Source organism: Arachis hypogaea, chromosome 3 (genome assembly GCF_003086295.3).
Source record: "Arachis hypogaea cultivar Tifrunner chromosome 3, arahy.Tifrunner.gnm2.J5K5, whole genome shotgun sequence".
Taxonomy (NCBI): Eukaryota; Viridiplantae; Streptophyta; class Magnoliopsida; order Fabales; family Fabaceae; genus Arachis; species Arachis hypogaea.
Window position 1 is genome coordinate 47,707,817 of NC_092038.1, and position 8,625 is coordinate 47,716,441.

The 8,625-nt window shown below is 29.2% G+C and overlaps 1 long non-coding RNA gene across 1 annotated transcript; it reads left to right on the forward strand.

The window, feature by feature from the left end:
* The first annotated feature begins 1,092 nt into the window (after positions 1-1,092).
* LOC112770500 (uncharacterized) lies at positions 1,093-7,064 on the forward strand. The gene is made up of 4 exons (XR_003186606.2): positions 1,093-1,463; positions 1,649-1,715; positions 2,302-2,374; positions 2,686-7,064. It is a non-coding gene; the product is annotated as an uncharacterized lncRNA (long non-coding RNA).
* The last annotated feature ends 1,561 nt before the right edge of the window (positions 7,065-8,625 follow it).

Consider the following 8,625-nt stretch of genomic DNA (forward strand, 5'->3'; position numbering starts at 1 on the left):
TAAAAAATCTACTTAATTGAAAATGCAACTAAAATTTCTTTGTTTTCAATAACAATTACGTTTTTCAACAAAATTTTTTTCTATTTTTCTCAAAATCTTTCTCCTCTTCATCCTTTTAAGAAGAAAAAAAAGAAAGTATACAAGTTATAAAATGACTTAAGAAAAGCATTCATTTCAATGTATACGTTTTTGGTTCCAAAATATGAATGTGTTTAATAAGTTAAAGCATTTGAAAAAAGCTTTTCTCACTCATTTGCTGTTAATATAAAAAAGTTTACCAATTGTACCCAAAAAAAGTACTTTTAGCACATTTTATGAAACTAGCTTACAACGAAGGAAGAAAGGATATTCCAATATTGGGAGAACTTTAGAGGAACAAGTAGTTTAGATTAAAACTAATTGTTGTTCATCTAATTTCAAGTGTTCTTTATTCATTTTGCTTCTTTGTTTATTGTACGCTTTTTATATCTCAGAAGAGATCATTTACGTTGTTTGTAATTTAGGTCTTAGTTGGTTTATCATATATCAGATTTATAAACAATCTCATTTTTTCCTACACTTTATATTTTTTAGAACATGGATCTCAAAAGTTATAAAGTGTATTTAATGCACACCTTTTTGTTATGAAAAAGTTTAAGGCATCTATTAATATATAATAAGAATATAGTAAGTAGTTCATTGCTTGACAAGTGGTACTACATATGCTCGACAAGTGGATGTTCCTATTGTTTGATACGTGGCTTTTATTTCACAATGCAAAAATTTATTAATAAAATAGTCATGCCCAAGCGCGACAAACTCTTTTACCCTAATGTTCAAAATTTACAGAGCCCTATATAAGATTGGCACAGTCAGTTTATAAACTATTTGTTTTAAATACAGGTTTTAAACACAGGTGTTAGTTGTGTTAGAACATCTTTTATAATAGTAAACTAAAAAGAGTTAGTGCTAACATGTCATTTTCTTATAATTTTGTATTTTCTTTAAAATAAATTTTACTTTAAAAAACAAAAATTCAGAAGGTATGGGATTAGGTGAGAATAGTCAAAGGAAGTTGTTGAAAAAAAAACTTGCTCTCCACTCTACTCTTTTTCTATTTCTCTTACTTACTGGGTTCTTTCCTCTTTTATTTTTATTGAAAAACTCAAATACCCCTCTTTCAATTTTGAGTTTATGCAAAGAGGAATCAATCTATTCAAATAAATGAATATCTTCATCAGCTGAAGAATTTGCACAAATCAGCTACAGCAACATCTCTTGTTTGTTCAACATTCTCTTCTGCCCCATCAAACCCCACTACAACCAACTCCAATTCACTTCTGTAACTTTTTCGGTGCCAAATAAGAGAGGAAGAAACTCATCTGGGCAGCGCAATAGGAGAGAGAAGTCGAACCACCTCGGGCGGGACCGATTGCAGTGAAGAATCGAACCCATCATAACTTGCTTACGATACCGTCAATTTCGTACGTTATTCAATTTTGATTTGATTTCTTCCTTCTATGATCCTTGATTTTCTTCAAAATTTTGTTATTTTGTTTATTTTCTTCATTTTGCCTTTCTGATGGATCCAACTATGCAAATCTTAACTTCAGTTATTAGATTTTCCAATGATCAATATAGCTACTAATGTAACTTATTATTAAAAAAGTTGGTGATGCTTGTGAGGGGTTTCAATAATTGGGCCAGAATCAAGAGTTTCAACTTATTGTTAAAAGGTATGATATTTTTGCTAATTCATGGTTTTGGTTGTGTTTTATGTGAAAAAATGTGTTGCTTGCATAATTTTACTAGCTGAAAAAAAGGAGCATCATACACAAATTACAATTACAATTTACAAGGCAAAGCGATTTGGGTTGCCTGAATTTGATGGAATTCAATCTTTTTTTTAGTTAGTTTTGGTTAGATACTGAGCTATGAATTAATATATCCAGTGCTCTTTTTTCTTTTATGCTTTTATGTTTCTTTCTTATTATATCATTATTTCTGTAGTAAAAACTTTTAATCTTCATAAAGTGTACTTTCAAGTGACTTTTGTGCTCTTAGGTTCACTTAACTAGATTAGTTGTATGTCCTAAATTAATAAAATGCATTGCAAGTGAATTTTAAAAAAGTAGTGCTAAATTTTATTATAGTTGGAGTGTGGACATTGATGCTAGCCTATGAAAATTGTATAAAATATCTTTGCAGTTTAAGAAAGTTATAAAATAGAAATTCACTTATTGCAACAATCCCATTTATGTGCTATTTTTTTTGAGTTAGTTCAGATTTATAGCATTTTTATGTACTTTTTTCTTCTTATAGTATGTTCCTTTTGGATTGGAAGAATGAAAGTCATGGCAAAGTTTCTAGCTGCTGGGAGTTTTGTCAAACCATTGTAAGTTAAAGAAGACCCTACTTTTGAACTTTTATAATTTTTTTATTGTGCTTTATTTTTGTGCATTGTTTGTTGTTAAAATTAATATGCTTAACCAAAAACTTAAAATATTACAAGAAAAAATAGACATATATGTATCAGTATGATTTAAAAAGTACTGTGATGTTTGATTTACAAAATCATCCCCATTTGGTAGGACAATTCTAAAGTAGGTGAGTGTAAATGTATTTTACTCAAATATCTATTTATGTATTGTAGATTTATTCAATTTCTGATCAATGTCATTTTTTTATGCATCATGACTTTGGAAGATGACTTTGGCAAGTCAGCAGCTCAATATATTTGTAGATTAGTGAGTATCATATCATCTTCTAATGGGTCAACCTTTTTCTGCCTCACCTAATTATTAATGTTGCTTTAATTTTGTAAGCTTTTCATCACCATATTATGTTTGGTGGAAACTCAGGTGCAGTCGACTTCATGTGAAGTTGATACTTGAGAGCTATTAGATAATTTGACTGATTTGACTAAATTTTCATCTAACGGCTTTTAGATATCAACTTCACGTGAAGTCGACTTCACCTGAGTTTTCACCATTATGTTTACCTTATTCCCTTATCAATACTATATTTATATGTACTTCTATAATTAAAAAAAGTAATTATTATATATAAGAGATTAGTGTATGTTGATTGGTTTATAAGCAAAAGTAATGGAATGACTGAACTTATATAAGTATTCTTTTGGTATATTATATTTGCACAGATATCTGGGAGATATGCTATTATAGTGAAAAATTTTTGGTTTGGAATAATATTAGTCAGCAGCGCATGTTAAACCCCAAATTTTTGTTTAAGAGACACGTTTACTTTTCTATTAGTTTAATAGAATATGTTTCCAAAACAGAGAAGCACATTGCTTTTAGCCTCCAATTCTGACGTATTCGTGTTACTAATATGACTCCAAAGTATAGAATATTTGAACATATTATTTATATTTGTATGTGAATTAATAACTATATATAGTTCTTGGTAATATTTAACTAGCTTTTAGTTGTTTTTTAATTTGTTCATAATTTTTTCTTTATGTTTTAACATTGTGATATTGATCTTCTAAATTTTGAATCAGGATTAAAGTAAGGATTCAATTGGTTTTCAATTGTATTATAATTTCAGTCTTAGTTGAAAGAAAAATGTTCAATTAAATTTTGATTTTTTATATTTTACTTATTTTTTATTTTTTATATATAGTGATAATATTATGTGATTAGATGATTATTGATATATGGTGATAATTTTCTGTTCTCCTTTGTTTAATCTTTTAATTTAAAAGAGTTATATCTCACATGTAATTTTTTTATTTGATTTTTTAAAAAAAATAGAAATTACAAACTTCTATAATCATTGGGATTCTCTTCTGTGGTTTGAGGAATGAGGAGTTATAGGTGCTATTTAGGTTATCTTTCATAGGATTATTAATTATGGTGTAAGAGGTCAGAGCAGTTGAGCTAGGTATTATTTTCTCTTTCACTTTTTTTCACTCTTCTCTATAACAAAAATAGTTATCAATAGTTAGTAAGTTATAGACAACCTTAATCAACAAGTATAAGAAAATAGAATTGGATTTAGACAAGATACATAAAAATTAACTGTCAATAAATAGATGTCAAATCTATAATTTCTTTTTTCTATTTTAGAAGTAGTTTTAGTTACTAGGTTATATGCAACCTTAATAAACAAATCTAAAAAAGTGGGATTAGGTTTAGGCAGGACACATAAAAATCAGTGGTGAATAGTTAGGTGTCAATTGTCAAATCAGTGATCTAGAGTCAATGCTCTTTTGTACTATACATTTAAAACTATAAATTCAGGTCAAAGCTCAAAATACCATATTTTAAATAGTGACCAAGTCTACATCTATGACATAAACTAAAAAAGAAAAAGGTAAAAAGACTACACTTTATGTAAAACGTGTAATGCAAGTTTTATTCTTTTATGCTTATGTTGTTGTTGATGTCATCATCTCTTACTTGATTTCATTTATTGTGAGAATAATTTTATATAGCAAAAGAATATACACTCTACATTTTTCAGTTATAACTTCCTATTATGGGTCTATGTTCATGTTTGTTTTTAAATTTTTTCACTTTTACATTCTTTGGTATTTCTATCTCCGTATGATGAGTACTTAAATTTTCATAATAGCAGTAATAATTCTATTCTTATTTGCATGGTACTATGCTTAAATTAATGATTATGGTGATTCAAATTAGTTGTTCGTAGATCTTATCTTATATGCGTATAGTGTAAATTCGTATTTTCATAACTGATTTAGAATTAAAGCCTTATGTCCTTAATATAATTGAAATTTACCTTTACTAATCTAATAATGATAAATATTATTGCTCTTATAATATAGATTTAAATTTTAACATTGAGATTATATGTTCATGGTAAAATTGGTGAATGGTGATGATAACAATGGTAGAAGAATCATGGTGATATTAATAGTGATAGAACTATGATAGATTATGTGTTCCTATTAAATTAGAAAAGTTTTCTTCTATTTTTGATCTTTATAATCAATATACTTAAGCTGAAGAATAAGAATATTGGGTCTCAATGTATCAAGTGTAAACTTTGAATTATTGAATGCGCGCATCATGTTTGATAAAATATCACATATCATTTAGAACAACCTCTTAACTATATAATAGAAAATTGCCACGAAATAATGATTATTTTGTGGTTGCATGAGTTGGAATTGAAAGGCTCTGTGGTATTTTTGTGATTGGGAGCTTATATGATTTTGAAATTGCCTAAATTATTACTTCAGCCATCGACATGAGGTGTGCTCTTTGACTAATCATACGGGTTCTTCTCTTATTTTGTCATATTTCCTTGTCTCTACTTTTTCTACATTTAATCAAAGAATTCTAATGCCAAGTTAATTGAACTTTACTTCAAGGACGTGTTAGGCCTTGAATTAAAAGTTTATAAATTGAACCCCTAAACATTTCAAGGTATGTAAATTAGGCCTGGTGGTAATCATTCTATTGATTAGTTATAAAAGTAACACATGTTTAGGGTATAATAGTTGCAAAATTAGGGAAGCTCAAAGGAGCAATTTGCATGTAATTAAAAGTTTAAAGAGGTGTAATGCACGTGTGTTGGGTAATTTGTACGTTTTAATAAGTTTAAGGGACTTAAAAATTTTACATTTTTCTATTTAGGAGTTGTGTTATTAAAATTTAAGAAAATTACTTCTTGTGGTGGGGTGTGGAATATTTATCTATTTTTGGTCGACTTGTGGAACAAACTATCATTTTAATATTCAATGATTAATTAATTTGCTCACGAAATAAAAATTAAAAAATCCAGTTCTTAGTTTATGGATATCCATGTTTTTTTTTTCTGAAATGGAGTTTATTTTATTTCTTTGCTTAGATATTGAATAAGGAAACTACTTTTGTATTTTCTTTTTTCACTTTGTTAGGCCATGATGAAAAAATATGGTCTGTATGCATATACTCACTCTTGATGATGATATGGCCTTTCCTATTTGGTATGAGTTAGATTAAGAAATACTATTTAATAACATGTTTTATATTTTATGCAAGCAGTTTGATGGTGATGACATTAAAATTATTATTGTTATTACTGTTATTACTATTTTATTGTTATATCCTGTTTTTATTTCTTCAAAATTTGTATTTTCTTATAGTATTCTCTAGATCTTGAATAATGAAAAGTAGTTATGTTTTAAGATTATTATTTTTCATTCTATTTTAACTTTAAATTGATTTGTAAATATATCACATAAAACCATATTTTCTGATTTACATTTAAATTCTAATGGTCATCAATCTTTTGGTTCGGTTCTACATTTTGAATGAAGTTGCATTACTATTGTTCGTAGAGAGATGTGATTTCTACCTACTCTTCTTATAGTTGTTGATTAATTCTTTGATATTGGTTGGCTCTCTTCAGTTTTAACTTTTTTTTCAATTGTTGTTTTGTTTTGTAATTTGATTTGTGCGTTTGTTATAAGAATAATAAATTATGATTTTGTGCATATTGTTATGGAAATAATGAAGGATGTAGCATTTTTTTGTTTGTTTGTAGTAAACTGACAATGTATCATTTATGAAATCTTGATATTTGAGGAATATGGTATATTTTTTGTTAAGTTTTTTAGTATAGCTATTTTTATAGACATTATCAATGAGAATTCTATGCTTTTTGTTTTCTATAGAAATTTAAAGGTTTAATTTTTACTGGCCAAAATTCTAAATAACTAATGTGTATGATTATATATTTTATTCTAAAACTTTTTTATACTATTTAATGACATTAATATTCATTTAAAGAAACTGTTTTCCTTTTATTTGTTTTCATTTTAGACTCATAGAGAGGTTGTGGGTTATTCAACATCCTTGATTTAATTTTGATCATGATTAATGGGATTTAATAGTCCATTTTTTGTTCTTATGAAAGAATAACAGATGACAACTATGATTACTATTGAGGATATTAGGACAGAACTCTAAATTATCCAAAGCTTCAATTGGGCATAAGAATAAACTTGGTATAATTCTATAAAGTCTATAAAGATCTGACATTATTTAATATAGTTATGGATTGAGGTCAAAATCTCTTATTCTATTGTGACTTAAGAATATAATCTTAAACTAAACGAGGGTAATTAGAGGAAAAAATGTATAAATGAAATATTCCTTATATAAATTGAACTATTATTTTATTATTTTTTATTGTACTTTGTTGGAACTATAACTTAATTATAATGTTGATTGCAAATTTGAATTCAAATTCTACTATAATCCGTCATGTCTTTTTCTCTTCAGTCATAAACCTGTCATGGTCACGTTATGTAAAGGAGGTTTTATGCTTTTTATATTTCTAATTGGTTATATTTGTAACACCCTAATATTCAAATCCTTATGCTTGAGTCATAAGTCAATGATATTACGGTGGTACGACTCTCAGGTGGATTTTTAATATATAAACATAGGTAATATCGAAAGGAGTATTAATCGAGAAGTCTGAAAAGAGTAGAAATAAAATCGCGAAGACGTATCACTCACGATTCGACAACGAAAAGATAAAACGTGAAGCCGGAAGCGATATATGGACAAGGCATAAAGGAGATTAAGAGATAGATAACAGATAGATATATATAACATAAGTAAATAGCCACTAGTCGCGACCCGCGAAGTTTAGGCCGGCTAGGGTACAGTATGAAAGTAGTTGACAACAGTACATCCTAATCTCTCCCAAAGGAAACATAAGAGCCTTTATAGGCAAGTTCCAAAAGAGTTCAACACATAATATAATATCTTCAAAACAAAGGTGGAGAGATTCTAAGCAAAACACAAAGTAGAGAAAATAAAGATCTTCGCCGGCTCTCAGACGAACCACAGCTCACTTCTGAGCACCTGAACCTGTATCTGAAAAACAAGAGATATATACGGAATGAGAACCCCGGGCCCATGGGTTCCCAGTACGGTAAAAGTGCCAAATAAATACAATGCACTGCAATAAAACTCACTAAGCATCCTAAACTCCTTTTCACCAAGTATCCAGCCTAGATTCTCACTAATCCATAAATAGGCATCTGACGTAAGGGGATACTAAATCTAGTTCATGTTACACATGTTTTCCAACTCGCTGATTCTTCCACGAATCAGACTCAGAATCATAAGCAAAACCATCACCAGTTGTTCTGCTTCAGCAACTCTATATCAACACATCATACCCCCGCCTGGAGCTAGTGAAATCACATCACTGCGTCTACCCAGGGGGCTCAAATGATCTCATTCAAAAATCATCATCATCATGCAATCGCATTATCAATTCATCTCATCAAGAACAGCCCCCAACATCCACCGACACCATCATGAGGGATCTCTCAGTTGTTCAAACACAAGCAATACAGACAAGTAATACACAAATAAGGTACAAGTAGAGCAAGTAGCACGTAATCAGGTAACATAGCATATATGAGATAGAAATCCAAAACAAATAGGCAAACCCAAACAATTCAAACATATGCAAATGATGTATGCCTGCCCTATGGCTGATGATATCATCTGTCGGTTATATAGCCAACCCGACACGTCCTGGTAGCTAACCATGGACAGAAACACCCCTTGCAGAGCAAGTAGGTTTGAGCTACAACCCCCTTGCTACTACCCGCTCAGCCCAGAGCCAGTGGAACAACCACTACTGCAG